The following is a 26,125-nucleotide window of genomic DNA, read 5'->3' on the forward strand; positions in this document are numbered from 1 at the left end:
TTTTCCTTCTAGAATACCAAGTCATCTGCAAATTGTGACATGTTTACTTCTTTTCTTCCAGTTTAGATGTCTTTTACTTCTTTTCTTGTTACTGGGCTAGGACTTCCAATATTATGTTAAGTAGAAGGGACGATAGTGGGTTTCCTTGACTTATTCCTCATTTTAGAGGGAAAGCTTTCAGCTTTTCACCATTAAGTATGATGTTAGTTGTGAGTTTGGTCTATATAGCCTTTATTATGCTCAAACATGTTCCCTTTAAGCCAAGTTTGATGTAAAAAAAGTTCTACACTTCTTTTTTGGTTTCTTCTAGAGACATTTTTTTCCTGATTGTGGAAAGTGATTGAAATTAAGGACCATTAAAAGAAAAAACAATTTTGTAATTTCACTACCCACAGTTAACTGCTGATAATGTTATGATCTTTTTATTTCTTTCTATGTAAGTATGTATATGTTTACATAGTAGAAAACTGCCAAATTGGACCCATATACGTGTGTATATGTATGTAAACACACAAACACTTTTGCTTTCTCTTTTACTGTCCTTAAAATTCTACCATAAGTATTCTTTACATACTAAGAAAATACTATTTTATTGGCTATATAATATTCCAGCATATATTTATGTCACAACTCAGATAACCAAAATGTTATGCTGGACACTTTAAAGGTCTTCACTTTTTAAGTGAAATGTTATGTGACATTATAATGTTCCATTATAAATAATGGAAATAATCATCACTCTCTAAAGCTTCCCCATTTTTTAACTGAAGAAAAATACTAATTTATAAACAAGTAGAAAATTTTGTGATAATAGAAATGTTTTATTCTGCAATGTCCAATAGAGTATCCACTAGCCACATGTGGTTATTATGTCCTTGGTATGTGGTTAATGCAGCTGATTAACTGATTAACTGGATTTTTCATTTTATCTAACTTTAATAAATTTAAATAGCCACGTGTGATCTTACTGCTTAAAGCAGAACTTGAAGAAGATGGCACATCACTTTAAGTATTTGCTTACATGCAGGAATATCCCCATCTTGTGGCCTTTTAGAATATTGCCTATAAAATTGTTTGAAACTGAGGTGTATTTGCAACTATAAACACAATTTGTAGTTGTAACTTCATGATGTTCATGAATCACAAAAGTCCACCTAGTAGCTTATATAAAGTATCTGCAAATTAAAAGCCTGGCATTTCTAAAACCCAGTCAGTGCTCAGGGTAAGCTGAATCACATGAGGACAGTGAACGTCTGGACAAACTAAAAATAAGCATGTTTGGAACAGCTTTGGTTGATCCTTTAATAAACAGCTGAAATCTCTAGGAATTATTGACACCAAAATCATGTCCTTCCTTTGTTCTGTTATCCAAGAGTCCTCTAAATCTTTCCCTCAGATCTACCACACATTTCTCAAAACTGGCTTCATCTGTGTGTGTGTATACCCATATCTTTTGAACATATAAGCTATTTGTGATTTAAAGGGGAACAAAATTAAACCCCTCGCCTTACCCAACTAAGTTTGTAACTAATTAAGAGATAGACAGTGACGGAAAACATGTGAAGACTATGTATTTTATGACTAGCAGAACTGTTTTAAAAAACATGGCTTGTGGCAGAGCCATGATGGAAATTCTAACATCGAACTCCTGAATTAGTTTTGTCTACCAACTCACAGGGCTTCCCTTGTGGCTCAGCTGGTAAAGAATCTGCCTGCAATGTGGGAGACCTGGGTTCGATCCCTGTAATGGGAAGATCCCCTGAAGAAGGGAAAGGCTACCCACTCCAATATTCTGGCTAGAGAATGCCATGGACTGTATAGTCCATAGGGTCAGAAAGAGTCTGACACAACTGAGCGACTTTCACATACATACATACCAACTCACAAGCATCTTTGTAAAACCACAGGCCTTCTCCTAACAGCAGGTCAAAAATTCCGGACATAAAGGAAGGCTAGAATGTATATACTAAAAGCAACTGGCCCCAGAGAGAAGAGGTGGATGGAGGCAGGAGATTGGAGAGAAAGGGGCAGGAGAAAGTTTGCTGTAAGTGGCAGGTAACCCATATTCTCTAAGTTATAATTTCTTCTTCTTTGGTAGAAATAATGAATGGTTGTTCAGGTTGTTTAAGAAGACTCTCACTTCAAAGAAACTGGAAAACTGTGAAAAAGTATTCACACTAATGGAAATGAATAAATGATATTCCAGCATGATGTTAGTGAAAATTTTAGCTGTTTGACAAAATAACTTCAGCTTCACCTGAGAGCAGTTGGGGAGAACAGTACTTATTCATTTTTGCACAGCTTTGCACATGACTGTTCATCTTTTTCAACCTGAAGGGATCACAGATTAGGTGACTGCAGTAAAACGAAAACAACTACTGATCTCAGACTCATTCCTCTTAAAATGCTGCTTCAGTTTGTCTGGAAGACTTTGAAAAGGCACTGGTATCTTCTAGTTCAAAAACAAAAGAACTAGCTCAAAAACCATGATGCTATCAAGTCGTTTAAAAGGCATTCGGTTACAAAATAAAGGGTAAAAATCAATATGCATAACATTATAGCAATAATGATAAGCTACAACATACAGTAAAATATTTCGTTCACAGCAGCAATAAAAATACACAATTCTAATTGTAGAAATTCACCCTAAGGATATACTTTCAGTTGGATATAACAGTTTGTTATAAGTATATTCATCACAAAATTGTTTATAATCATCCTTATAAAATCATGGCTGGATGGTAGATGTTTCTAAGTGTGCTAACCTGGCAAAATTTTAAAGCTCTGTGACAACTCTATATTCTCCTCAATACCAAAGAATCACTAGTCTGTGAAATAATAAATCTGAAAACAATTCTAATTAGATTTACTAATATATCACTCTGGGAATTGGTATTGGAGGTAATAGTTTGTATCTATGTATCTATATCTAAATATCAGGAAATTCAGTTTGATTTGAGTCACTGCAGGTTGGCACCCCATTTGTCATATCTAAATATTCCTGAAGTATTTGAGATTACTAAGGGTAACCACTCTTAGAAGTGTAGGAGGTATAAGCTGTTGTCCAAAAATGGATTAAATAGGCCTCTCTGTGTCAAGAGACTGAACGGGAAAGTTGCTCAGGTCCTGGCACCGATCCCTGAGGAGAGAAGGAGATGGTGCCCTTTTCTAGGAGACAGTTCTGAGAACCACTGCATATCACCTGAAAACGCCCAGTTCAGAGACCCGGTATATGGGAAGGAAAGCATGGTGCTTCTTTGATTAAACCTAACACCAGAATCGGAGAAGGCAATGGCACCCCACTCCAGTACTCTTGCCTGGAAAATCCCATGGACGGAGGAGCCTGGTAGGCTACAGTCCATGGGGTCGCTAAGAGTCGGACATGACTGAGCGACTTCACTCTTACTTTTCCCTTTCATGCACTGGAGAAGGAAATGGCAACCCACTCCAGTGTTCTTGCCTGGAGAATCCCAGGGACGGCGGAGCCTGGTGGGCTGCCGTCTATGGGGCCGCACAGAGTCGGACACGACTGAAGTGACTTAGCAGCAGTAACACCCGAATCAGGATTGCAAACACAAATGCTGTCAGAAAAGTATATAAGGGTTTGTGTCAGGCTGCCTATAAATCAGAGAGACAATAATGTTTGTCATGAAATGTATGCGCCAATTAAACCACTTCTGAGGGTCAGATTTGGTCCATGGGCAGACAGTTTGTGACTCTTAACTGACCTGATTAGTTAATCCTCTTTCAAATAATCAGAGCTGAAATGGCCCTAGTGGTAAAGAACCCTCTTGCCAATGCAGGAGACATAAGAGACACAGGGGTTTTTTTGTTTTCTCTCTCCCTTTTTTTTTTTTTAGAGACACAGGTTTGATCCCTGGATCAGAAAGATCTCCTGGAGGAGGGCTTGGCAACCCACTCCAGTATTCTTGCCTGAAGAATCCCATGGAGAGACGAGCCTGGTGTACTACAGCCCATAGGGTCGCAGAGTCCAACAAGACTAAAGCGACTTAGCACGCATACAGGTTTAATGTAGGAATCGGGTCCAGACAGGTCTTCTCTGTGCCGGGCACTCACGTTCTGCCGTGTGAGTGCAGGACCCGTGTCAACAGTGACACCATGTGGCGGTGAAGAGCAGCGGCAGTGTGACCTCTTCCAACTCGCAGTAGACGCTCCATTTTCTATTAACGCAACAGGACTTGAAAAACGAACCTTCTAGACAGAGCAATGTAGATGGGAAATACTAGATAGAATAATGTGTTGGTGTTCAGTTTTGGAGACTGTACACCAAATTCAGAGGTTTCTTTCACCCTCCCTCTCTTCCTTGCCATTCTCTTTCTCTTCTCTCCCTTCCTTTCTCATGATCTCTCCCTGTCTTTCTCTCGCGCGCGCTCTTTTTTCCCTTAACAGTTTATGAACTTTTTAAGGGTATATTGTGAAATCTCCATTCTTAAAATGGAGATTTATGAGCTAGTTAATAAATGTTGGAATTTCATCTCTCTCATGAGTCTAAATTGCTTCCTATAAGCCCATGCTATTCAGTACATCCATTGGTCAGAAAGCACTCTAAGGATAGAGTTCTGTCTGCTAATTTCCTCTGTATTCACCAATAATTTCTCTCCTTTCTATTCCTGTACCCAGTTTCTCACATCCAGAGATATGAATGCAATATTGTTGACTGGTAGATGAGCTAAGCTAACAGTTGGTGGCACTGCTTATCAACCAAATTTCAAAATTCCCAATGTGTAAGCACAAGAAACTTTACCCCTTTATTTACCATGAGAGGTAATCTAAGCACTCAAGACATGAGAATTGCTAGGGGAACAGATTTCTGAACCCAACCCCTGAGAGACAAACAGATTAAGTTGTGAAATCTACAGGCTTAATTGTGTTCTGAATGATTCCAATTCAATCCATAAATCACATTATCTCAAGTGAAGACATGAGATGACAGAGCTTGGAACTCAAGAATAGTGCGGGATACGTTTCTTTCTGATATATCTGTCTTATCTGAGGGGTTTGCCAAGGTCTTCAATGATATTTTGCTTCTATCAATTTTCTATGTATGGGCTTCCCTGGTGGCTCAGATGGTAAAGGATCTGCCTGCAATGTGGGAGCCCTGGGTGCATTCCCTGGGTCATGAAGATCCGTTGGAGAAAGGAGTAGAAAAGAACTCTGTAATTCTTTCTTGCCTAGAGAATTCATGAACAGAGGAGCCTATGTATGCATATATATTATATTGATATATCTGATATATCTATATCATAAACAGCTATTGACTGTCAGTCTTAATCTTTTTAATGATTCATTTCTCATTAAGATCAAAATTTATCTGCTAATTCCACCAAACCAATGAGTAGCTGAGATTTTTGTCTGTGTGTTTATTGACTTTGTTTCTAATGTTTTATCATAAGCATTTTAAATTAAGCTGAAGCTGAAAGAATCTTACCATGAACACCCAAATGCCTATCACCTAGACTCTACAATTAGTATTTTACTATCCTGGTTTCATCAATGCATTCCTCTATTATTGCACATGTGCTAAGTCGCTTCAGTCTTGTCCGACTCTTTGCGACCCTGTGGACTGTAGCCTGTCAGGCTCCTCTGTCCATGGAATTCTCCAGGCAAGAATATTGGAGTGAGTTGCCATGCCATTTTCCAGGGGATCTTCCCAACTCAGTGATCAAACCTGCATCTCTTATGTCTCCTACATTGGCAGGCAGGTTTTTTACCATTAGTGCCCCTGGGAAGCCCTTCCTCTATTATTAGGTTGGTGCAAAAGTACAGTTTTGCACTGTTGAACTTTGCCATTTGATATTAGAATCTTAAATTCTTAAATAACTGTGGTTATGTTATGAAGCATTTTAATGTGCATTTCTCACTGTATGCATTTTTGCTAATGACTTATTACTTGCTATTTATTTTATATTTATTCTAGACTAGGGAAATGATGTTAGACAGAAAGGACGAGTGACTTTCCTATTCGAGTTCACAATGGGTCATAAATCAGCAGATACAACTCACAACATCAGCAATGCATTTGCCCAGGAACTGCTAATGGATCTGCAGTGAAGTGATGGTTCAAGAAGTTTTGCAAAGGAGATGAGAGCCTTGAAGATGAGGAGCGTAGTGGCCAGCCATCAGCAGGTGACAATAAACAGTTGAGAGCAATCATTGAAGCTAATCCTCTTACAACTACATGAGAAGTTGCCAAAGAGCTCAGTGTCAACAATTCTGCAATCACTCGGCTTTTGAAACAAATTGAAAGGTGAAAAATCTCAATAAGTGGTTGCCTCATGAACTGATCGAAAATCAAAAGAATTGTCTTTTTCTCTTATTCTACAAAGCAATGAATCATTTATTTATCAGATTGTGACATGTGACAAAAAGTGGATTTTATACGACAACCAGCGATGACCAGCTCAGTGGTTGGACTGAGAAGAATAAGCTCCAAAGCACTTTTCAAAGTCAAACTTGCACCAAAAAAAGTCATGGTCACTGTATGGTGGCCTGCTGCCCATCTGATCCACGGCAGCTTTCTGAATTCCAGCGAAACTATTACATTTGAGAAGTATGCTGAACAAATCAATGAGATGCACTGAAAGCTGCAATGCCTGCAGCCAGCATTGGTCAACAGAAAGGGCTCAATTCTTCTCCATGACAATGCCCAACTGCACATCACACAACCAATGCTTCAGAAGTTGAATGAATTGGGCAATGAAATTTTGCCTCATCTGCCATATTCACCTAACCTCTCAACAACCAACTACCTCTTCTTCAAGCATCTTGACAATTTTTGCAGAGAAAATGCTTCCACAACCAGCAGGAGGCAGAAAATGCTTTCCAAGAGTTCTTTGAAGCATGGATTTTTACACGACAGGAATAAACAAACATTTCTCATTAGCAAAACTTTGTTGATTGTAATGGCTCTGATTTTGGTTAATAAAGATGTGTTGAGCCTGGTTATAATGATTTAAAATTCACAGTCCAAAACTTCAATTACATTTACACCAACCTAATAAATATCAATTCATCTTATTGTTTAATATATCTTCTTTCAATATAGATTGGAGACATCAGTCACTGTGAATCTCTTCAACTAGAGTTCAAAACTTGTTTATAGTTTTTATGTAAAGTACATATAAAATGAAGTTGTATGCAATGAAATTCGTACATCTTAGGGCATTATTCAGTGAGTTCAGACAACCACAGTCACCTGTGCAACCTAAATTTTTGTCATGATGCAGAACATTACCATTATCCCAGGAAGATTTCTCATATGCTTTCTCAATAAATCTTCACCCCCACCTCACAGAAGCAACCATTGTTATATTTATTCACTATAAACTAAGATGGCTTTTTTTTAAGATTTCATATAAATGGAGTCATATGTTAAGCTGTTTATTTATAACACTCCTTTCATATATTGTATTTTTGAGATTCATCCATTTTGTTGTGTACGTGTGTGCTAAGTCACTTCAGTCATGTCTGACTCTTTGTGACCCTACAGACTGTAGCCTTCCAGGCTCCTCTGTCCATTGGATTCTCCAAGCAAGAATACTGGAGTGGGTTGCCGTGCCCTCCTTCAGGGGATCTTCCCAACCCAGAGATGAAACCTGCATCTCTTATATCTCCTGCATTGGCAGGTGAGTTCTTTACCATTGAGCCACCTGAGAAGTCTGTTGTGTATATCAATAAATTTTTTTTCTCTTTTATTGCTGGATAACATTACAATCTACAAATATACTATGGTTTGTTTATCCACTACATTTGTTGGACAACTGGGCTGTTCCCAGTTTGGGGCTAATATGAATAATCTTACTGTGAACATTCAGGTACAAGTCTTACTGTGGAAATATATTTGTATGTTTCCTGGGTAAAAACTTACTTGTAGAATAGTGAGATCACAGAGGAGGTGTGTGTTTAGTTCAACAAAAGGTTGCCAAAATCCTTATTAAGCAGTTCCTCCGCTTTAACTATTTTTCATTCTCTTCAACAACATTTGAGGGTTTCAGGTGCTCTGTGTCCTCAGTAACATTTAACATTATCAGTCTTTTTAATTTTGGCAATTTTGATATATATGCAACAGTATCTTGGAATTTAAGTGACCTAAGAGTTGGATGTTTTTTGAAAGAGTCATGGGGCTTGTTTTTAATATTCGGAGCCATTCATAAATAACTTGGAAAAAATGTATTTGAATGTCTATTCTCATATGTAGAATTGTTAGTATATATGTAAAAGGTGAAAGAGAAAAATGTGCACCTGTTCTAAAAGACCTTACAGTCTTAACATCCATGGTAACATGTAAGACCTGTATGACTAACTCTGACTCAGAATGCTGCGGGATTTGAGTAAGAATGGTCATTGCAATTGTCAACTGCCAAGGAAGTCTTTACACTGGAGATTGGAAATATGAGTGCTATTTGAGTTACAGAATAAAATGAGGAATGAAGTTGGCATTCTGCTAGGAAAATAGCCAGCATGAGACCCTAAGTTCAGAACAAGCAAGGAGTGTGGAAAAGTGAGGGCCTGCACCTCCATCTGCAAATTTTAGGCTTCCACGAAACTCACAATACCACCAGGTCCATGACAAGTTTTGGTTGTCTGGCCATTTTTCTTGCTGCGTGTTTACAACTAAATTATTTCTCATTTTTAATTTCACACCACAAAGTTGAAACCAATATCTCAGTGTACTAGTGAGATGTAGAGGACTTGCCTTATGTGACAGGTCAAATGAATGACAAAGTCTAATGTATGTTTTCTGTTTTTTTGAAGTTGGAAGCATTGTGGACAACTCTTTACACAAAATGGAAGCAGCAGTCTATGAAGAAAGCAGTGTCTCGTTGTTTTTTAAATGGGGTTGAGACTTTCCTCCATTAGTTTTCTTGCTCTTTTTCATCAGAAATGTATATCATATAATACATGAGAAAATAAGCTTGCAGTCAATCAGATACACCTGAGTTTATGGTCTGTCTCTAGAGTAAATTAATTAGACTCCATAAACCTCACCTTTCTCTAAAATTGGGATAATGATACAACTTGCATCATCATTTTGTTGAGAGGATTACAGAAGATAATGTATGTTAAGTGCTTTGCACAGTCTCTGGCTCAGTAAATGTCAGTTATTTTTATTACTCTCGTAATCACTTTTGCCAGTTTCACCTGATTCCTTACTAAGTATTCCTAGATAATAAGTATTAAATAAAAAGCATGCACGGTGAGCATAACAGGCGTAGTGTTCAGTTACCTGAATTCACTGATAGGTTTAAAATCTTCCAACGGAGCTAAATTAATTAATGGTTCTCCTGATTTTCCTTCATTAAAACAATAGTCCATATATAATCTGGAATCTTTTCAAATGAATACATGAACAAATCTAACTTGGCTTTTTATAATGCTGAAATATATTCAAAATTTATGCCTGAAAAGAATATTAAATGTGAAATAGATGGGAGATTCTCAGATCACATGGTTATAGTGGCAAGACTCCAGGGAATTTTTCTGAGACACAGGCAACTTAATCCCTAGCAACAGGCAGTGGTGCAACATGGGTTTGAATCCCAAGGTACTACCATGGCCTTTGTTTTTATTAGTTGCAAAAACAGCCAGCTGCTCAGATGAAGTGATCAGTGGAACTCTGGGATAAACTCTCTACTAAAAAATATCACCCCTCCACAACCTGGCTAGCACTCTGACTGAAACTGTTGAATAATTCCCTGTTAAAATGAAAATGTACCTGAGAGAATTAACACATTCAGCAGTCTGTTGAGCCCAGCAGACTTTAAACTGTTTAATCAGATGGATTTCTCATTGACATTAATTGTAAACTTTTGTGGCAATTTGGGCAATTCCCTAACAGGCAAAGAAGACAAACAAGACAAAATATGGCAAGAAAGAGTTTTCATTTGGGCAAGCAAGCATCAAGATACAATGTGTATGAGGGGGGCTAGGAGCAGGACTATGAGACCGAGGACAAAGATTTAAATTTTATTCCATAATTTGATGTGTGTGCAGACTTGGTCAGTCTTCAAATTCTTGAAACATGTGTTCCTTACCTACACAATAAAGAAATGCACTTCTGTTTTAACTAATACTCATGATATTAGTGAGAACCAAATAAGATTATATTCACTAAAGTCCTCTGGATACATAAAGCATCCCATATAACACATAATGCTATTTTTTTGTAATTATTGGTAATGTAAAATATTGGAAAGAACATATCTGTTGAAGAATTGAAACAGGTAAGCATAATAAAAAATGCTGATGCAGTAATTTGACTTATCATTAGTCCTAACATGATGTTGTGGTTGTGTGGGCACAGGAGGGCCGAGAGGAGTTACTCCACATTCAAGGTTGGGAGGGGCCATCGTGAGTAGATACCCCTTGTCCAAGGTAAGAGAAACCCAAGTAAGATGGTAGGTGTTGTGAGAGGACATCAGAGGGCAGACACACTGAAACTATAATCACAGAAAACTAGCTAATCTGATCACACGGACCACAGCCTTGTCTATCTCAATGAAACTAAGCCATGCCGTGTGCGGCCACCCAAGAAGGATGGGTCACGGTGGAGAGATCTGACAGAATGTGGTCCACTGGAGAAGGGCATGGCAAACCACTTCAGTATTCTTGCCTGGAGAACCCCATGAACAGTATGAAAAGACAAAAAGATAGGACACTGAAAGATGAACTCCCCAGGTCGGTAGGTGCCCAATATGCTACTCGAGATCAGCGGAGAAATAACTCCAGAAAGAATGATGGGATGAAGCCAAAGCAAAAACAATATCCAGCTGTGGATGTGACTGGTGATAGAAGCAAAGTCCGATGCTGTAAAGAGCAATATTGCATAGGAACCTGGAATGTTAGGTCCATGAATCAAGGCAAATTGGAAGTGGTCATACAGGAGATTGCAAGAGTGAACGTCGACATTCTAGGAATCAGCAAACTAAGATGGACTGGAATGGGTGAATTTAACTCAGATGACCATTATATCTACTACTGTGGGCAGGAATTCCTTAGAAGAAATGGAGTAGCCATCATGGTCAACGAAAGAGTCCGAAATGCGGTACTTGGATGCAATCTCAAAAACGACGGAATGATCTCTGTTCGTTTCCAAGGCAAACCATTCAATATCACAGTAATCCAAGTCTATGCCCCAACCAGTAACGCTAAAGAAGCTGAACTTGAACGGTTCTATGAAGACCTACAAGACTTTCTAGAACTAACACCCAAAAAACATGTCCGTTTCATTATAGGGGACTGGAATGCAAAAGTAGGAAGTCAAGAAACACCTGGCGTAACAGGCAAATTTGGCCTTGGAGTACAGAATGAAGCAGGGCAAAGGCGAATAGAGTTTTGCCAAGAGAACACACTGGTCATAGCAAGCACCTTCTTCCAATAACACAAGAGAAGACTCTACACATGGACATCACCAGATGGTCAACACCAAAATCAGATGGATTATATTCTTTGCAGCCAAAGATGGAGAAGCTCTATATAGTCAGCCAAAACAAGACCAGGAGCGGACTGTGGCTCAGATCATGAACTCTTTATTGCCAAATTCAGACTTAAATTGAAGAAAGTAGGGAAAATCACTAGACCATTCAGGTATGACCTAAATCAAATCCCTTATGATTATACGGTGGAAGTGACAAATAGATTTAAGGGACTAGATCTGATAGACAGAGTGCCTGATGAACTATGGACAGAGGTTCGTGACATTGTACAGGAGACAGGGATCAAGACCACCCCCATGGAAAAGAAATGCAGAAAAGCAAAATGGCTGTCTGAGGAGGCCTTACAAATAGCTGGGAAAAGAACAGAAGTGAAAAGCAAAGGAGAAAAGGAAAGATATTCCCATCTGAATGCAGACTTCCAAAGAATAGCAAGGAGAGATAAGAAAGCCTTCCTCAGCGATCAGTGCAAAGAAATAGAGGAAAACAATAGAATGGGAAAGACTAGAGATCTCTTCAAGAAAATTAGAGATATCAAGGGAACATTTCATGCAAAGATGGGCTCGATAAAGGACAGAAATGGTATGGACCTAACAGAAGCAGGAGATATTAAGAAGAGGTGGCAAAAATACACAGAAGACCTGTACAAAAAAGATCTTCACGACCCAGATAATCATGATGGTGTGATCACTCACCTAGAGCCAGACATCCTGGAATATGAAGTCAAGTGGGCCTTAGAAAGCATCACTACGAACAAAGCTAGTGGAGGTGATGGAATTTCAGTTGAGCTATTTCAAATCCTGAAAGATGATGATGTGAAAGTGTTGCACTCAATACGCCAGCAAATTTGGAAAACTCATCAGTGGCCACAGGACTGGAAAAGGTCAGTTTTCATTCCAATCCCAAAGAAAGGCAATGCCAAAGAATGCTTAAACTACCGCACAATTGCACTCATCTCACACGCTAGTAAAGTAATGCTTAAAATTCTCCAAGCCAGGCTTCAGCAATATGTGAACTGTGAACTTCCAGATGTTCAAGCTGGTTTTAGAAAAGGCAGAGGAACCAGAGATCAAATTGCCAACATCCGTTGGATCATCAAAAAAGCAAGAGAGTTCCAGAAAAACATCTATTTCTGCTTTATTGACTATGCCAAAGCCTTTGACTGTGCAGATCACAATAAACTGTGGAAAATTCTGAAAGAAATGGGAATACCAGACCGTCTGACCTGTCTCTTGAGAAACCTGTATGCAGGTCAGTAAGCAACAGTTAGAACTGGACATGGAACAACAGACTGGTTCCAAATAGGAAAAGGAGTACGTCAAGGCTGTATATTGTCACCCTGCTTATTTAACTTATATGCAGAGTACATCATGAGAAACACTGGCCTGGAAGAAACACAAGCTGGAATCAAGATTGCTGGGAGGAATATCAATAACCTCAGATATGCGGATGACACCACCCTTATGGCAGAAAGCAAGGAAGAACTAAAGAGCCTCTTGATGAAAGTGAAAGAGGAGAGTGAAAAAGTTGGCTTAAAGCTCAACATTCAGAAAACTAAGATCATGGCACCTGGTCCCATCACTTCATGGGAAATAGATGGGGAAACAGTGGGAACAGTGTCAGACTTTATTTTTGGGGACTCCAAAATCACTGCTGATGGTGATTGCAGCCTTGAAATTAAAAGACGCTTACTTCTTGGAAGGAAAGTTATGACCAACCTAGATAACATATTTAAAAGCAGAGACATTACTTTACCAACAAAGGTCCGTCTAGTCAAGGCTATGGTTTTTCCAGTGGTCATGTATGGATGTGAGAGTTGGACAGTGAAGAAAGCTGAGTGCTGAAGGACTGATGCTTTTGAACTGTGGTGTTGGAGAAGACTCTTGAGAGTCCCTTGGACTGCAAGAAGATCCAACCAGTCCATCCTAAAGGAGATCAGTCTTGGATGTTCATTGGAAGGACTGATGCTGAAGCTGAAACCCCAATATGTTGGCCACCTGATCACCTGATGCAAAGAGCTGACTCATTTGAAAAGTCCCTAACGCTGGGAAGGATTGGGGGCCAGAGGAGAAGGGGATGACAGAAGATGAGATGGTTGGATGGCATCACCAACTCGATGGACATGGGTTTGGGTAAAGTCCGGGAGTTGGTGAACAGGGAGGTCTGGTGTGCTGCGATTCATGCAGTCACAAATAGTTGGACATGAGTGAGCGACTGAACTGAACTGATGTTTCTCCATCACAATCATTATCTTACTCGATCTTTGCCAAAACACTGTGACTTAGGGCTGGTATTTCCATCCCGATTTTATAGAGGAAGGTGTCGAGATCAACACATGTGAGTCATCCTGCACAGCATCTTTTTCATCTGTACCTCACTGCTGACAGAATAACATGGGCAATGTTAAGAAGCTGAAGCTTACAGAAAAATACAAGAAAAAAAAAACAGTACTTTTAAATGTTTGATGTAAAAGGAAGAAGGAATATTTCTTCATTAATTGAGACAGCTAAAGTAGTGTTGTTACAACACAGTTAGAAAGAGAACTCTTCTAATTCGTTGTGCCCCGAAAAGGAAGAGTTGTGCTCCACTAAAGAAGATGTAATATTTGACATACAGGCTCAGTACATAGACTGAAAAGGAGACCCTGGATTCTCTGAAAGACTTTAGATTCATAGTCTAAACAAATAGTGCATTCTGAAACAGAATATTGAATAGAAATGGCAAGATATTAGTATAAGACCAATCAGGTTCATGAAGTGCAATCTATACCAGATTAACCCAATTTTCTGAGGATTTTGTTTTTGCTGCTGCTAACCTACTGTCAATTGATTGAATTGATTGATTGATTAATCAAAAGAATTATCCTATTTCTACCAACATGATAAAAATTTCTTAATTTATCCTGTGGTCAAGATGGACACATGAGATATGGACAATAAGTAAATAGAGTAGCTTGATAATAGGTCACAAGATGATATACAAGTGGAATTAAAAAACTGATGTCCAAAGGTGATGAGGTTTCTGGTGAACTGCCAAAGTTCTGTCAAAAACAGTCTTAAATCTGAGGAAGCTTAAAATGGCCCAGTTGCATTTAGCCCTACATGAGGATGACATGGTAGGTTTGAACATTTTATATCTCCCATAATTTATTTCTCCCTGATCAGCCTCATTAGCAACCCTGGTTCTGATCTCCCTTCTTCTACTTTGACCTTCCATATTGTTGATCTGTCAACTTTCCTTTTCTTTACTTTCTGAGCTTCAACCAGCTTATTCCTTTTTGTTAAGGCATTTTTGTAGAGACCACTTAGTAATAAGTGATATTCCTCACTCTCAGTAAGATTTTAGAATTTCTATACTCTGTGAACTAATCTGATGCAAAACTCAGATTAATCATTATTTTCTATAACTTTTAATAATGTGTTTAATTGATCAGTCATGTCTGACTCTGCGACCCCGTGGACTGTAGCCCGCCAGTTTCCTTTCTAGACAAGAATACTGGAGTGGGCTTCTATGCCTTCCTCCAGGGGATCTTCCCAACCCAGCAATCGAACCCAGGTCTTACACATTGCAGGCGGATTCTTTACTGTCTGAGCTACCAGGGAAGCCAGGTTTTAATGATAGTTATCATAATTAAGTAGTCATGTATGGATGTGAGAGTTGGACTATAAAGAAAGCTGAGTGCCGAAGAATTGATGCTTTTGGACTTGGTGTTGGAGAAGACTCTTGAGAGTCCCTTGGACAGCAAGGAGAGGCAACCAGTCCATCCTAAAGGAAATCAGTCCTGAATATTCTTTGGAAGGACTGATGCTGAAGCTGAAACTCCAATACTTTGGCCACCTGTTGAGAACTGACTCATTTGAAAAGACCCTGATGCTGGGGAAGATTGAAGGTGGGAGGAGAAGGGGATGAGGATGAGACGATTGGATGGCATCACTGACTCAAAGGACATGAGTTTGAGTAAGCTCCAGGAGTTGGTGATGGACAGGAACGCCTTGCATGCTACAGTCCATGGGGTCTCAAAGAGTCGGACACAATTGAGTGACTGAATTGAACTGAACCATAGTTAAGTACTTATTGACACCAGAACTATGCTCAGATTTAAAAAAAAAAAAAATTGCTATTGTAAATGTTTGTTAGCATTCATTAGTCCTTTACGTCAACTGAGGAAACCAAAGTAGTGATGACAATGAAATAAGAGGTAACTTGGGAATGATGTTACATTCAAGGGATTATGATTAAGTTTTATAACAAAAAAATTACGGCAGTTAAATTTAGGTAGGCAGAATACTGTCAATATGGAATATACTCTAGAGAGAGTGAATCAAGTTGGTAAATGATCTGAAAATCAATTTATGGGAGCAAAAATGAAAAAATGGAGGCTAGATAAGCTGGAAGATTTGGGAGAAAATTGTGTGTTTCCAAACAAATAAGGGGTTATCACAGGATGGAAAGTATTCCATTTATTGACAGTATTCCAGAATGTAGGCTAAGAACAAGAAATTATAGGGAGGTATTTTCAATCCAATAGAAAAAAATTGAAGTGCCTGAAGATGGAAAATTCTACTTCATCTATTACACTCTCTGTTTCAGGTATTCACCACTTACCAAGAATTTGTAGGACAAATTCTTGCATAGGGCAGAAAATTGGATTAGCTCAGTGACTAGCGAGTGCAGGGTTAGGGCCCACTGATACTGACTAAAAATAGCATTAAATCACTTATGTTATTTCCTTTTTTCACTTTCTTTCAATCTTTTTAATTCCTGTCAAGGAGAATCTATAATTTGTACTAGTGTCTCAAATATTTGCTGTTGTCTGTCAGTTGCTCAGTCATTGTCTGACTCTTTGTGACCCCATGGATCGCAGCACACCAGTTTCCCTGTCCTTCACCATCTCTTGGAGCTTGCTCAAACTCATGTCCATTGAGTCAGTGATGCCATCCAACCATCTCATCTTCTGTTGTCCCCTTTTCCTCCTGCTTTCAGTCTTTCCCAGCACCAGGGTCTTCTCCAATGATTCTGTTCTTCATAAAAGGTGGCCAAAAGTATTGGAGCTTCAGCTTCAGCATCAGCCCTTCCAATAAATATTCAGGACTGATTTCTTTTAGGATTGACTGGTTTGATCCCCTTGCAGTCCAAGTGACTCTCAAGGGTCTTCTCCAACACCACAGTTCAAAAGCATTGATTATTCAGAGCTCAGCCTTTTTTACTGTCCAGTTCTCACATCGTACATGACTACTGGAAAATCCATAACTTTGACTATACAGACTTTTGTAGGCAAAGTAATGTCTCTGCTTTTTTAAATGTTGTCTAGTTTTGTCATTGTTTTTCTTCCAAGGAGCAAGTGTCTTTTAATTTCATGGCTGCAGTCACTGTCCACAGTGATTTTGGAGCCCAAGAAAATAAAAATCTCAAACATAAAAAAAAAAAAACCCCTCAAATATACCTACTTTATATTCATTCCAGATTATTACTTCTTAAGATATTAATTTATCTGTTGCATCTACTAACTCTTCTTCATGAAGTTTATTTCCTCATGCATTCTTTAGGGTTTTTTATATCAGGTCATCTTTAGGGAGATAGAGTCTCACTGAAGTGTGATTATGGCTCCACAGGAATGCTTTGAGAAATTTTTCTGCCAAATAATCTAGGGATTTCTCTGGTTCATGCTTCGATATGGTGGGGGTTGGGGGGGATGGTGTTGGTTGCTTCTTCAGTTTGTGTGCTTCATGAAATGTGCAGTAATATAAATACAGACACTACCCATAGAAAGGATGGTGAAGGACAGAGATTTTAATTTCTTACTGATATCATCTTTTTCTTCACATGAAAGCAAGTTTCCTTGCCACTGGGCCATGCAACCATTTTCCTAGCGTGTGAGACTAGGAAACTATTTGAAACTCCATACCTCAAGCTTATAATTGACTTCTAGGCTTCCATTTCCCTTGGATGCTAACCAAGTTCTTAGCAGTTACATCTTACAAATCCCCAATGTCAGTTTCTCTTACATCTGAGCTTTGATTTTTCTCTTTGATTCTTATACATGAAGATTTCCTTTTCTTTTCTTGAATTGCCGTATAATACATTTTTAAATATGTGTTTCATCCAGCATTCCCATTTTTTTGTTAGAACATAATTGTTTTACAATGTTGTGTTAGTTTCTGTTGTACAACACTGTGATTCAGCCATATGTGTGTGTGTGTGTATATATATACATATATATACCTCTTCCCTCTTGAGCCTCCCTCCCACTCCCCCATTCCACCCCTCTAGATCATCACAGAGCATCAAGCTGAGCTACCCGTGCTATACCGTGGCTTGCTGCTATCTATCTGTTTTACCCATGGTAGTGCATATATGTCAGCGTTACTCTCTGTTTTTAAAGGGAGTAATGGAGGCTACTTATTAGTGTGTCACTAGTACAGCTCTGTCTCAGCTACGCCTCCACTTTCTAAAAGAGAGAGTAAAACTTAGGGTCAGGCATTTTGGCATGGAATAGTACCTAACTAATTTCATAGCTTTGTTTTCATTTCAATTTATTTTTACAGTGTCTTTTGTGGGATGTGTTAGGGGTTGTTTTTGTTTGTTTGTTTGTTTTGGTGAAAGTTTTCTTGAAATATAATTCTCATACCATATTCTTTGCCCATTTAAAATATACAATTCAACTGTTTTTACTAAAAAATGCAACTACCACTGCAGTCAATTTTAGAACATTTTCATCACTCCAAAAGAAGCCTTGTACACTTACCTACTACTCTTCTTTTTTTAATTCCTTCTCTTCAACCCTTAACTAGCCACAAAGCTGCTTTCTGCCACTATAGGTTTGCTTATTCTGATCTTTCATGCAAATTGAATTATATAATCTGTATTTTTTTTGACTGGCTTCTTTCACTTAGCATAAGGTTTTAAAGGTTTACCTATGTTATAGCATGTATGTGTACTTTATTCCTTTTCCTGGTCAAATATTTTATTATATGAATACACTCGGAGAAGGAACTGGCAACCCACTCCAGTACTTTTGCCTGGAAAATCCCATGGACAGAGGAGCCTGGTAGGCTGCAGTCCATGGGGTCACTAAGAGTTGGACACAACCGAGCGACTTCACTTTCACTTTTCACTTTCATGCATTGGAGAAGGAAACGGCAACCCACTCCAGTGTTCTTGCCTGGAGAATCCCAGGGACAGGAGAGCCTGGCGGGCTGCTGTCTATGGGGTTGCACAGAGTCGGCCACAACTGAAGCGACTTAGCAGCAGCAGCAGCATATGAATAGACTACATTTTGTTTATCCATTCATCAGAGGATGGACATTTGCAATTGGTTCTACGTTTTTGGCTATTATGAATAATGCTGCTATGAACATTTTGGTACATTTGGGCAATTTTTTTAAAGACATAGATGTTCACTTCTCTTAGATGTATATATAGGAGAGGCATTGTCAGGTCATATGGTAACTCTATCTTTAATCATTTAAGGAACTGCCAGATTGTTTTCCAAAATAAGTGCACTCTTAAATGTTCACCAGTAATGTACTGGGTTCCAATTTCTCCACATCCTTGCCAACACTTGTTATTGCCTGTCTTATTGATGATAGCTGTTCTGCTCGTTGCAATGTTGCATCTCATTGTGGCTTCAGTTTGCATTTAACTAATGGTCAATGAATTGAATATCTTTTTATGTACTTATTGGTCACTTCTACATCTTCGTTAAGGAAATGTTTATTCAAATTTTTTGTCTATTTTTAAATTGCGCTAGTTATTTCTGTTATTGAATTTATCTATTACATATATATTACATATAAAGTCTTTCATCAGGTATAGGATTTACAAATATTCTCTCCCATTCTGTGGGTCAGTTGTCTTTTCTCTTTCTTGTAAATGTACGTTGATGCATAAAAGTTTTTAATTCTGATAAAGTCTAATTTGTCTATTTTTGCCTTTAGTTGCTTGTGCTTTTGGTTATATCGATGAAATCTTTGCCAAGTTCAAGCTCACAATAATTTGCTCCTTTGTTTTCTTCTAAGACTTTTTGACTCACCTCCTAGATTTAGGACTATAATCTGTTTTGAGAAAAATTTTGTATATGACATGAGGTAAATGTGTGTTGGCATTTTAAAATAACAGTAGGATTAGAGAAATTATTTTAAAAATAAAACTATGTACATAGTGTGTTACATTTAATGAAAAATGTTAAGTAATAGTGCATGCATGTGTGAATAGGGCAAAAATAGTGAAATGATATATGGCTAATTGATGACTCATAGATACCTTCCTAGATTGATTAATAGTAAATTATTCTCCCCAGTGGCTCAGCAGTAAAGACTTTGTCTGCAATTCAGAAGACAGGAAATATAGGTTCAATTCCTGGTCTGGAAGATCCCTTGGAGGAAGGCATGGCTACCCACTCCCGTTTTCTTGTCTGGAAAACCCCATGGACAGAGAAACATGGCAGGCTTCAGTTCATATGGTTGCAAAGAGTCAGACACAAGTGAAGTGACTGAGCACATATATGATCTGAATGGAAACAGAATACCTATCAAAATTTTTGTTTTTCAACAAATTTTTATTTTGAACATTCTCAAATTTACAGAAAAATTTTAATAACACAATGAATACGCAAATTATTTACCTGAATTCACCAATTATTTATCCTTTGTCTATTCTCTTTATCTTCTTGTATAGTAAAGATTTGACTTCACCTATTGGCTTCCCTGGTGGCTCAGATGGTAAAGAATCTGCCTGCAATGTGGGAGACCTAGGTTTGATCCCTAGGTTGGGAAGATCCCCTGGAAAAGGGAATGGCAACCCACTTCAGTATTCTTGCCTGGAGAATCCCATGGACAGAAGAGCCTGATAGGCTACAGTCCATAATGTTGCAAAGAGTCAGACATGACTGAAGCAACTTAGCACTCACGCACAAAGAGAGGTCTGATCATTGCCATGACTCTTGGGAGATAACCATAAACACTTCGGAGTTTCCTGACAGAAATGTTTTTGTAATTCATCATGGTGGTGGTGCTTTAGTCGCTAAGTCATGTCTGATTCTTGCAATCCCATGGACTGTAGTCTGCCCAGGCTCCTCTGTCCACAGGATTCTCCAGGCGACAATACTGGAGTGGGTTGCCATTTCCTTCTCCAGAAGATCCTCCCGACCCAGGAATCAAACCTGGGTCTCCTGCATTGCAGGCAGATTCTTTACCAACTGAGCTATGAGGGAAGCCATGGTAGGCCCCTAAGGTCATACCAGTAATTTATGCTAGGAAGGTGACTCCCAATGGAAGCAGACCACACTAAAAGGGCCAACCTTATAATTAGAGGACTGGGGCTTTGAGCCATATAATATCAGCCTTACATCTGGAGGGGGAGCAGGTTGCTAGAGATTAAGTTCAATGACATAGGCAATGAATCAATGATCTTGATTATGTAAAGAAGTCACAATAAAACCTCTTGACACTGAAGCTTGAGTGAGCCTTCTTGGTTGGCAATACTCTGTACATACTGTCATATGTTAATGCCAGGAGGTGGTACATCCTCGGGATGACGGTAGCTTCATTTCTGAAGTCTTCCCAGACTGTGCCTTACATTCCCCTTTCTTCAGTTGCTTCTACCTTGTATCCTCATTATATAAAACTGTGATCATAAGTATAGGGCTTCCCTGAGTTCTGTGAGTCATTTTAGTGAATTATCGAACTTGAAGGTGATTCACAGACAGCTTCTAACTTCCAGTTATGAAATGAGGACAGTCTTGTGAGACTATTCCTTCTGAATTTGCAGTCTGTCTAACTCTGGGTCTTCTCTGAAAATAAAATGTGAACATCCTGACACCTCTTCTCTCAATACTTCAGCACTCATCTCTTGCAAACAAGACTCTCCTCCATAACTGCAATAATAATTAAACATTACCTAACATACAATCTATATTCAATTATCCCAGTTGTGCCACAAAGGTATTTTAGAGCTGTTCTCATTTGTTTTCAAGATGTTAATATTCATTATAAAAATGATGCTAAAAAATAACATTATGCCTTCTATTTTTTTAATTCTCTGTCTTTTATGAAGAGAAAACTTTTGGAGAAAAGATATGTGGAAAACAGACACCAAAAGTTTTCAGTTTGAAGCATAATTATGAGGAAAAAAACATTTTGAGATTCTGTCCCATCAAAGCAACTGGCCATAGGTGGGTTGTGGGTGAAGGAGCTGCTTTTGAAGGCAGAAAAAACAACAATGAAGGAAAACTATTGAATCATGGTTTAAGCTTTTTTTTAAATTAAAATTAATTAATTTTTTGAAGGTTTATCACATTTATTAAGTTGAAGTATAGTTGATTTACAATGTTGTGCAAGTTTTAGGTGTATAGTAAGTGATACCATTTTATATATAATATATATTATATATGGAAATAATATATACATTCTTTTTCAGATTATTTTCCCTTATATGTTATTACAAAATATAGAGTATATCTCCCAAGTGCTATACAGTAAGTCCTTGTTGGTTATATATTTTATATATAGTAGTATGTATTAATACATGCTAATCCTAAACTCCTAATTTTAAATATTTAAATGAGAATTGTCTCAACTTGTGATAAAGCACTTCTTTTTAAACAGCATGTTTTACTGTAGAAGGCATACTACAGGATAGTGAAGTTTAAAGTATAGATTTGCTGTCCTAATATCATAGAAAGACTAGCATCATCTAAAAGGAGGAATTGCAGGATCTGAGTGTTTCTTCCCTTAACCTGACTTATCTTAGACTCCTGCTTCTCACTTAACCATTTTATGCAGCAAATTTTATTGAGCCCATTCCATGTGCCAGACATTTGTCAGGCATCAGGATTGTGGCAGTAAGAACACAGACAAGGTTCTTCTTGAAAATCACATTAAAGTAAGGGGAAAATATACTGTATAGGTAATTGTAACTATTAATAGTTGTTTGAAAGAGAAATGCAGAATACTATAGATGTTTTTGTGGTTTAGTCGCTAAGTCATGTCTGACTCTTGCAACCCCATGGACTGTAGCCCACCAGGCTCTCTGTTCATGGGATTCTCTAGGCAAGAATATTGGAGTGGGTTGCTGCTTCCTTCTCCAGGGGATCTTTCCCATGCAGGAATCGAACCTAGGTTTCCTGAATTGCAGGCAGATTCCTTACCAACAGCACCAGGGGAATCCCCATAGATGATTTTTTTAACCAGGATCTTAATGAGGATCATAGATAGGCTTCCCAAGGAAGCAGCCTGTAAGCTGAATCCCAAAATTTAAGATTCACCTGTGTAAGGGAGGAGGGGTAAGAAATAGGAAAAAAGAAGAGGAAGCAGCGTATAAGATAAACACAGCAGGAAAGAATCTTTTCATATAAGGGGGCGAATTTTTGAAATGGTAAACTGGTTCTTTGTTCCTTAAGTCTCTTTGTTTCTTCTTTGTCAATTTGCAACTTCTTAATATCTCCCTTATCTTTACATTTTTTCAAATCAACTCTTTTGTTTATGAAATCTTAAGCAATTGATAAGATCAGAAAGCAAGGTCTGATAGAGGAAAGGCTAGGTTTGCCTTGGACCCCTGGGACTTCACCTTAACTCCAGATCTGCTGCCCACTCTTAGCTCAGCTGTTTCTGTCCTTCTTCACTTTGAAGAATGTCTCATGGCTCTGGGCCATCTTCTGTGTGGACTTGGAGACCGCTTTTGTTTCTCTTCCTAAGAACTTCATCTTCAATTTAACACCATCTCTCCCGGGCTCCATCAATCTCATTTCTATTTTGCAGGGGGAAGGTTTCATCGTGTACATACCATAAACAATATTTTGGTGCAGCATTTGATCTGACTCTGTAAAACCCTCCTTTGGATGCTAATCATATACATATAGACACAAATAATTGACTTGGCTTTCACTATGCTTTTTGGCTCTTACTTCATTGGGCTAGTTGGATTTGGGCACAGGCCCCATTTTGTGTAAATTCATATTCAGGATGTTTGTACTGCTCTGAAAAGGAAAGGAAGTAGTCCTAGTAAATACATAGTATACATGCATAGTAAATACATAAAAAGACAATCATGTGCATTCATGGAGCTCATTCAAAGCAAAAAATCCTGTTAATTCTAGCAACAAACTGCAGACCTTTAAAACACAGGCTCCATGATAGGAGGAACTTCATTGATTTTGTTCACTGCTGTCTCTTGCAAATGTAGTGGTGTCCATTACATTGTAGAAGTTTAATGATTTTTTGTTGAATACATGGATAAATAACTAGCAATAGTAGAATTATAGACAATCTGTAAAGAAACTGATGTACAAACTACATAGGGTTTCTCTCCCTAAATAGATGTATAGACAGAAGTATATATTGTTATTTATTTATAATGAGTCTGTGAGCTCCGCATCTTCCCAAGGAGGGGTTAGGGGGCCCAGATCCTTCCAGGAAGGGCTACTCTAGGGGCTGGTTCAAGGATGAGCTTTAGCTTTGGGATGGTTCATTTGGTGTCAGATTCAAACTGTTTGAATCTGATGCTAGATTCACCAGTGGAAATGAAATTTGTGTGTCTTATGTTTTCTGTTCCTCTGGTTTATGTCCTTGAAAGTGCTGTAGAAATGACCGATGATTGTAACAAACTGCTAAATGACTTTTTGGTGTGGGGTAGACACAACTGGATTGGTTGGCCCCAGCCCCCAAAGACTTTTCTAAGGTGCTGGGCTTTATTCTCTGTCCCTTCTCTCTGCAATTTAGGGTAGCAGGAACCACCCCAAAACTCAGGGACTCACTCAAGGCAAACTTCAAAGTATTTCAGAGCCCAAGGAAGCCACCAATCCTAATCTGTTTCTTTATGCCTGCTGTCCAATCCCTAATTCAGCTACCTCTTAAAACTCATCATTATGCTAAACACTTTGATTATTTTATGGAGGTAATGGCAATTTTCTCCAAATTTTGATTTCTCTGAAAGAAGATTCTGATATTATGTAAAGAACCCCAGACTGAGAAATATTAATTCATAACCTGAATACCAGCTTTGTGCTTCTTAGCTATCTCTCCTTTTCACTGTTTGATTGAATATATAGTCGTGATGATTTCTAATGCTTCTCTGGCCCTTATATCCTGGACCCTAGGAAGATCCAGACCAAACACTCTGCTCCTTTTATTGGTAGAAAAAAATGAATCCATTATTTCATTGATGTTGTTTAATTTGCCTTCTGTCATGAGTCCGTTTTATTCTCTATAATTTACAGCTGAGGCTCTGTGTGAGACATTGTACATGATTTTTTTTCTCTGCCACCATCTGCCAAACTGTCACAGATCCTCAGAAATCAGCTTCAGTGACTTTCTTTCCCCTATTAATACTTTTAGTACCAGCAATGGGTTACCATTCTAAGGGAAGAAAGTGAAGAGGAACTAAAGAGCTTCTTGTTAAGGGTAAAAGAGGATAGTGAAAAAGCTGGCCCAAAACTCAACAATACATATACACTACCATATGTAAAATAGATAGCCAGTGAGAATTTGCTGTATGACTCAGCAAACTCAAACCAGAGCTCTGTGACAGCCTAGAGGGGTGGAATGGGGAGGGAGGTGGCAGGGAGGTTCAAGAGAAAGGGGACATATGTATACCTATGACTGATTCATGTTTCTGTATGGCAGAAACCAAAACAATATTGTAAAGCAATTATCCTCCAATTAAAAATAAATAAATTAAAAAAAACTAAGATCATGACATCTGGTCCCATCACTTCATGGCAAATAGAAGGGGGAAAAGTAGAAGTAGTAACATATTTTATTTTCTTGGGCTCCAAAATCACTGTGGACAGTGACTACAGCTGTGCAATTAAAAGACGCTTGCCCCTTGGAAGAAAAGCTATGACAGACCCAGACAGTGTTTTATAAAGCAGAAATGTCACTTTGCTGACAAAGCCATATAGTCAAAGCTATGGCTTTTCCAGTAGTCATCTATGGATGTGAGAATTGGACCATAAAGAAGGCTGACTGCCAAATAATTGATGCTTTTGAATTGTGATGTTGAAAAAGACTCTTGAGAGTCCTTTGGAAAGTAAGGAGATCAAACCAGTCAATTCTAAAGGAAATCAATCCTGAATATTCATTGGAGGGACTGATGCTGAGGCTGAAGTTCCAATACTTTGGTCACCTGCTGTGAAGAGCTGATGTATTAGAAAAGACCCTGACAATGGGAAAGATTGAAGGCAGGAGGAGAAGGGGACAACAGAGGACGAGATGGTTGGATGGCATCACTGACTCAATGGACATGAGTTTGGGTGGACTCCGGGAGTTGGTGATGGACAGGGAGGCCTGGCACAAAGAATCAGACATGACTAAGCCATTGAGCAACAACAGCAGGGAATGATGTGCTGGTTATAGCTTATTTATGCCTTTCTATTGAGCAGGCAGATTTTAAGGGGTCTAAAGAAACCCTCAAAAAGCAAATGCCTTCCTAGGATTTGTTTCCATGTTGAACTTCAGCACATTCTCCAAAATGAGGACCTAGACTGTTTGTTCTGGTTCTCTTATATCACTCTTTGATATGGGCATGTGGAAAACTACCTGGTCCACTATAGACTCACAAATATTCTACCCCTGGCCTATCATTACTGAGATTTACCTGCAGAAGACTTTGTCATCAGGGGTGACAACATCAGAAATGCCATGGATATTTTAAGCTTAATTTATGCAGAGACTTGG

This window comes from Giraffa tippelskirchi, chromosome 4, assembly GCF_054371585.1.
Source record: "Giraffa tippelskirchi isolate mGirTip1 chromosome 4, T2T-mGirTip1v1.2.pri, whole genome shotgun sequence".
In the NCBI taxonomy this organism is placed as follows: Eukaryota; Metazoa; Chordata; class Mammalia; order Artiodactyla; family Giraffidae; genus Giraffa; species Giraffa tippelskirchi.